Source organism: Cibotium barometz, chromosome 5 (genome assembly GCF_041138505.1).
Source record: "Cibotium barometz isolate CiBa-2024 chromosome 5, ASM4113850v1, whole genome shotgun sequence".
In the NCBI taxonomy this organism is placed as follows: Eukaryota; Viridiplantae; Streptophyta; class Polypodiopsida; order Cyatheales; family Cibotiaceae; genus Cibotium; species Cibotium barometz.
In genome coordinates, this window is record NC_141050.1 from 50,035,334 (window position 1) to 50,042,231 (window position 6,898).

Sequence of the window (6,898 nt, forward strand, 5' to 3'; positions counted from 1 at the left end):
TTGGCACTATAACTATGCCATGCACTCCAAAGTGGCTGTCACACAACCTGTCATCCACTAGCAGCATATCAACCAACCATAAGCTCACCAATCGTGCCAGTGACATAAGTGCGGATGCTATCACACCGATGTACTAGTTGAGCTCGATATCTCAACACTCCTCCTTGAGCTCAACTCTACACATTGTACTCCAAGTAAGCTCCTAAACTTGCGAATTACCTTCATAAAGATGTTAGCAAAACCACATGTTCCTCTGTGTTGACATATATCAAATCTACATCACCCGCTATAACCTTCTTTCTCACAAAGTGATAATGCACCTCAATGTTCTTCATCCTGACATGGTATACTAGGATACTGGCCAACTGCATACTACTCATGTTATCACAATAACTGACAACTAACCTATCCATGGGCTCACCCATATCACCAAGGAGCTTCTGAAACCAAGCTATGTCACAAGTTGCCACCATAGCAGCGCCCCTATACTCTACCTCTATACTTAACAAGACAATTGTCAGGGATGTTTCCTGTTGCTCCAACTCACATTAGCAGCATCACTATATACTTAACAAGGCAATTGTCGAGGATGTTTCCTGTTGCTCCAACTCACATCACATCATCACTCTTAAAAGAAAACATAAAGTCCCTAGTAGATCTCCTATCTACGACACTACCAACCTAATCAGTATTTGTGTACCCATGTAGTTGTATGTATGTGCTAGCCTAATAGAAAAGTCCATAATCAACTAAAGACTTTATGTACCTGAGAATCCGTCTAGCCACATCCAAGTGTGGCTTCCTGGGGAGGCTTAAAAATTGACTCATTAGTCCAACAACATAACTTAAGTCTGGCCTAGTAATGGTCATGTAGATCAAGCTACCCACCATGTGCTTGTACATACTGGGGTCCTCCAATATCTGTTGGAAAGCTTTGTGTTCTACTCTAATGGCATTGAAATAGGCTAACAACCTGTCATACCATACTTGGACAACATGTCCAAGTCACACTGTCTCTATAATAACAAAATGCTATGAGGTGATCTCACCACCTCTATATACCTAAGAAATACCACAGCTCACCCAAATCTTTCATCTCAAACTTCTGCTTCAAAAGCATTCTAATATCATGTATGTCAGCATCACTATGACTAGTGATAATCAAGTCATCCACATACATGACTAATCTCTGTCTGTCTTTTTTACATAAAAATAAAAAATATGCATTGGATATCTGAAATCTAATATAACAAGATACTCCTTGATCTTATTTGACCATGCTCTAGATGCCTGCTTCAAGCCATGTAAGGCTTTGTGTAACTTGCATACAAAATCTAGGTATGTATCACTCTCATAACCCGATGGTTGCATCATGTATATTTCTTCTTGTAAATCACTATGCAAGAAAGCTTTTGTTACATCAATCTAATGTAAAGACCAAACCTTTGCTTGCAGCTATAGCTTGCCATTCTTGCAACCAAACTAAAAGTTTCCTCACAGTCAATGCCAACCTTCTACTTTCCTTTGCTGCCATTGACCTGAGGGGCCTGGAGTCCTAGGTTGGTAGCCGCCTAGCAACATCAAAGAGTTTTGTTCCCCTGGTTGAGTCTCCAGTGCTTGGCTTGGGTATGCGGGACTTTCAAAGAGATTTTCCTTGGATGAATATGATGCATATTCCTCCTCCACATAGCCTGGGTTTACCAAGTCTCTACACATATTTGAATTGTCGTAGTCAACAACCCTCACAGGAGCAGTCCCAGGAGCAGGAGGTTGAGCACCAAGAACAGGTCGTGCTTGCTCTTGTGACATCGGTGGCTTACGTTCAAAATTAGTATACTGTTGATACATTTGTGGAGCCACTCCACCCCTTGGCTGCTCACATTCCTGTCTCATTCTTGCAATGCGAGTACATTCCTGTGTGGTGTGGGTAAAGTTCCAAGCACAGGCTTGGCACCACTTCTTTGTGGGTTGGTTTGTGACTAGAGGAGAAAAGGTATTACATTCTTCAATTTTATGGTTACCGCCACATGCTCCACAAAGATGAGGACCTGTAGGTAGTACACTCCTCATTCTCTGCTGCTGTTGTTGTGGCTGCATGGGTGGGCGATAGGTTTGTCCCAATCTCCTTAGTACTAGGTTAGCTATCTGGTCTGGATTTACTAGCGCGCTAGACCCTGAACTTTGGTCATCACCCCACTGATCTCTAGGTTTCACCTCAGGGCCAGAACCATCTTGGAATTTGAAGTTATCTGTGAAATCCATAGCATCATGGCAACACTCATTGAAATTTGTATGCTTCTTTGCATAGAGATGTGTATGCAGTGTTGAATTTTTGAGTCCTTTTAAGAAGAGAGAAATTAATCGACTCTGGGCGGGCTTCTCATCTTCTGGGCAACGATTAATGTACTGCTTCATTCTATTTACACAGTCTCTAACACTCTCATTCTCACCTTGCTTGAAAGAGTAGATATTTGCTACTGTGTCATGCTGAATCCCCATCAAGGAAAAAGCAGCAATGAATCTCTCTTCCAAAACTCGTAAAGAAGATTTGTCTAAAGCCTCTAGTGCCTGAAACCAGCAAGGGCCTTTCCCTCAAGAGTGAGCCCAAATCCTTCAATTTGAGTATGCTTGTCAGCCACTTGCTCAGCTCGAACTGCTTGCCTAAATGCTGCTACATGGTCATATGGATCTCCCGACCCTTCATACTTCTTTACCAGTTTCTGAAGAGTTGATGGCCTTACTTGTCTTGAATATTCATCATAGGGCCTACGGCCTCTCACTCTCAGTGGGAATTGTTCCTCTCTTTGGTAAGATGGTCCACATGCATCCCAAATTGGTGTGGGTCTCCTATTACCAACCTCACCAAACCCCTCCAAAGATCTTGTCACCCGCATTTCAGGAGGTGCATTTATGGGAGGCCGAGTTGGCTCACCTATCCTCCGATTGTCATAGTGAGAGAAATGTTGTTGTGGTGTGACCTGTGGTCGCACTTTTGGTGTAGGACAATATCTTGGTGCTAGAGTTGGGCTACTAGCAGTGGTCCACTTTGATTTTGAGGGTCCCTCTGTAGTGAACTCTTGTAGGGGAGGAGCAACAGTTTCTCCAAGAAAGGCTGTCCCTCCTAGTTTAGCTGTATTTGTTGAGAACACTTCCATGAATAATGGTTGTCCTTTCCACGTGAGCTCCCGAATCTCCTTCCAATCTAAGGTTCGGTATTCATTGGCCCATTTATCAACTATTCGGTTCATGTGTCCTGCAAGCTTCTCAACTACCACCACAAGTGCTAGAGGAAGATCTAGCTCTGGCAATTTAGTTATGGCATAATATCCCTCTAAAGAGTCCTTATAGACCTCTTGAAGTGGGTCATCCTGTAAGACCTTTGTCACTGGAATTTGTCGTACAAACTCCCATTGGTTCTCAGCCCCCTGATCCATTTTGCTCTTGCCTTTCCTATCCCTTTCCAAATTTAGATCTACAAGAAGTAAATCATCTATGGATGGCTTTGAGAACTGGGCATTGGAGGGTCCAGGCATGTCCGGCTCAATGAGCCAATCATCTCTAGACTCCCTTGCTCTGGAAAGTTTTGATAAGTCTAAGAACTCGGTTTTAGAGAGCTCCCCTAATTTGTCTACATTCTCTGGATGATAGGTGACTTCGTAGCGAACACCATCTCCACCCATGTACATGTTACCCTGGTCATTGACTAGAGGTGCTCTATCAAGTTCTGAGAAAATGTCTGCGATCTTAACAAGATATCGTTGTTGTGGATCCCTAAAGATCACAGCTCCTTGAGCATTCGTGTAGACATATTGGAGTCTCACATTGAGTGTTAACCCCATGGTGTCGGCTTCAAATGGATTAAAAGATCTTGTGGGTGTCCTATTTGGGGCTAAGGGATGACTATTTGACGGCCCTAGATTGTCCATGGACAATGAACTAGTTGTTGTGGAGGAAAGGGTGTCGGATTGGGATTCGGAAAGGGTTTCAGCAATATCTGCCAAATTTCCTACCGATTGGGTCCCACTTTCCTGCGTAGGTACTCTAGAAGGTGCCCTAGGCCCTATGGCAGAGTCTATAAGATGTCCCGACCGCAAGTTCATAAGTTCAAATTTTTTTGGTTTTTTTATGTTTTTTTTTCTTTTTTTGTTTTGTTTTTGTTTTTTTGTTTAAACTAATAAATGTCGTACTAATTACATAAAAATATGAATTACGCAAAAAAAAATACTAATTATGCACCAAATTATAAAAATTTTAAAACAATGCAAATTAATCTAATTATGCAAAATTTTACAGAAATTTAAAAAAATGAAAAATGGACTCCTAAAAAAACACATAATTTATAGAATTTTTTTCTATTTCTATTTCTATTTCTTTTCTTTTCTTTTCTTTTCTTTTCTTTTGTTTTCTTCTCCTTTTGTTTTTGTTTTTGTTTTTTTTTAAACTAATAAATGTCGTACTAATTACATAAAAATATAAATTACGCAAAAAAATACTAATTATGCACCAAATTACAAAAATTTAAAACAATGCAAATTACTCTAATTATGCAAAATTTTACAAAAATTTAAAAAATAAAAAATGGACTCAAAATACAAACACTAAAATTATTATTTTTTGTTTAAATTTTTTTTAATTCTTTTCTCTCCTTTTTTTTGCTTTTCTCTTCTTTTTTTTTCTTTTTTTCTTTTTTTTAAAAAAATTATATTTTTTATTATTTTGTTGTTGTTTTTTTTATTATTACTATATTTTTTTTTTAAAAAAGTACAAAAACATAAAAAATTAATAAAAAATAATTTTAAAAAAAAACAAAAAAAAGAACTAACCTTATCAGCTCCGCGCGCCGTTCCGGATTTCTCGCTGCTGCACCCACGCGCCTGTCTTCAATGTTTGCCAGCTCTGCTGCAGCTCTCCACCACCTTCACAACTCCACGCAGCCGTCCCAAGCCAGCCACGCCACCTTCTCTTCGACGGCCTCCTTCTCTGCTGCTTCTCCTCCGCCTCTGCTCGCCTTCTGCAACTCCTTCAGCCGCCTCTAGCTTCTTCGCACCACACAGCCTGCCTTCACACTCCACGTAGCGTGGAGCCTCCTCTGCCGGCCTGCCTTCGCTCGGCCACCTGGCCTCTTTCTTGCCCGCCACCTCCAACTGCTACTGCGCCTCCACCTTTTCGACGCTACAGCCTCCGACCGCTGCTGCTGCTTCGACTGCCTTTTGCTTGCGCCCGCCTTCCTCTGAGTCGCCAGCCGCCGCCAGTCAACTTACCTCACTTCCACGCAGCCTCCACCACCATCACTTCGACGGCCCCAGCTGCACTACACACCTCCCACAGCCCTTCGCCGGCTGCTGCAACGCCTTCACTTTCTACCTCCCACAGCCCGCCTGCAACTGCTGGTGCTTGGTCGCCTACAGCAACGCCTTCACCCTGCTGCTGCTTGGTCGCCTACAGCAACGCCTTCACACTGATGTAGGCACTAATCTTCTTGCAGGATGATGGAAGGAAAGATGAGGGCCGTGTCACAAAGCCCTCCCAACCGTAACACAAAAAACACAAATGTTAGTGTGTTAGTTGATTAGTGACAAAAGGTATGCCAAAAAATACAAAAACAGAAAGCACTTAAACCTAATTAATGGTGGGATTACTCTACCACAATGGGGTTTTAATTTTTTTGCTTCTAATCAAAAAACAGAAAACACACAAGGCGCCCTTGAGATCACACACTCAATGCCCTTGCAAACTCTACTCTAATCTACCCTAATCCACGATTTTGCAATCAATAGAGCACTTAGTAAGAAGTACTGGTTAACACCCTTCACTAACTTAGGTGTGCGTCCCCGGCAGCGGCGCCATTGTTTGGGACATCATAGCATAGCGGAGGCTACACTCCAACCCACACAGATTGTCAATCCGTGAATGCAACGCATAGAGGCTATCCCGAATGGGAGAAGATTAGTTAACCACACACTAATGACTTCTAATCCTACTCAATCCTTCTTCAACAATCAAGCAATCAATCGTTGATTCCTTCTCAATCTAACATAATCAACGCATCAAGATTAGGCTACACTTAAGCACAAAAATGCAACTTATGCAAAGAATCTAAAGAGCTATCACACAAGCCTCAACTACACATCATTTCATGCACAAGCTTCATCACATGCACTCTACAATTCACAAATCAGATTTTAGCATCAAAACATCATTACGAAATCAGCCATTATCACTAATTGCTGAAAACAGAATTAGGACAAATAATACAAAAATGCAAAAACGCCTAATCCACCTAGATTAGCAAGTGTGTAGACCGCAACCTCATATCATTGAATACGTAGAGAATAGAGAGTACGAGATTGAAGCAAGAATGGAGATGGAGAGCCTTGGGAGAGCACATGAGAAGGAGCTATGGAGCAAGCTCTCTCTATGAGCCTCTCAACCAAATGACCCAAAAAGTCCCCCCATTTGTCTCCACACACCCTCTTATAGAAGACCTAGTAGCCCTTCCACACTTGGCCCTAAATGACCAAAACGTGACCAAAAACCCTAAATGCCCTACCATACAAGTTGGAACTCTTAAGAGCCCACATAAATCTACTCCCATGTGTATCAACGTTTGCGTAGTGCATACGGCAAACACCCACCACATCTATTTTGGTTGGCCTTCCATCCTTAGGGGAGCATCCCATACCCACCTCCATAATACCCTCAAGGATGCTATAGATTGGTCTCTCATTGACCATGTTATTCCACTAGAATGGACCCATGATTTTGTTTTCCTCTGAGTACTTTCAATGTTGACACTCATTGGTGGGCCGAGCTTATCGGCCATGTCACCAAAACTTCCAAGCATCACATCCTTTGACAACAAAACAAGAGTCCATAAAGCCAGTATGCATATATTTGG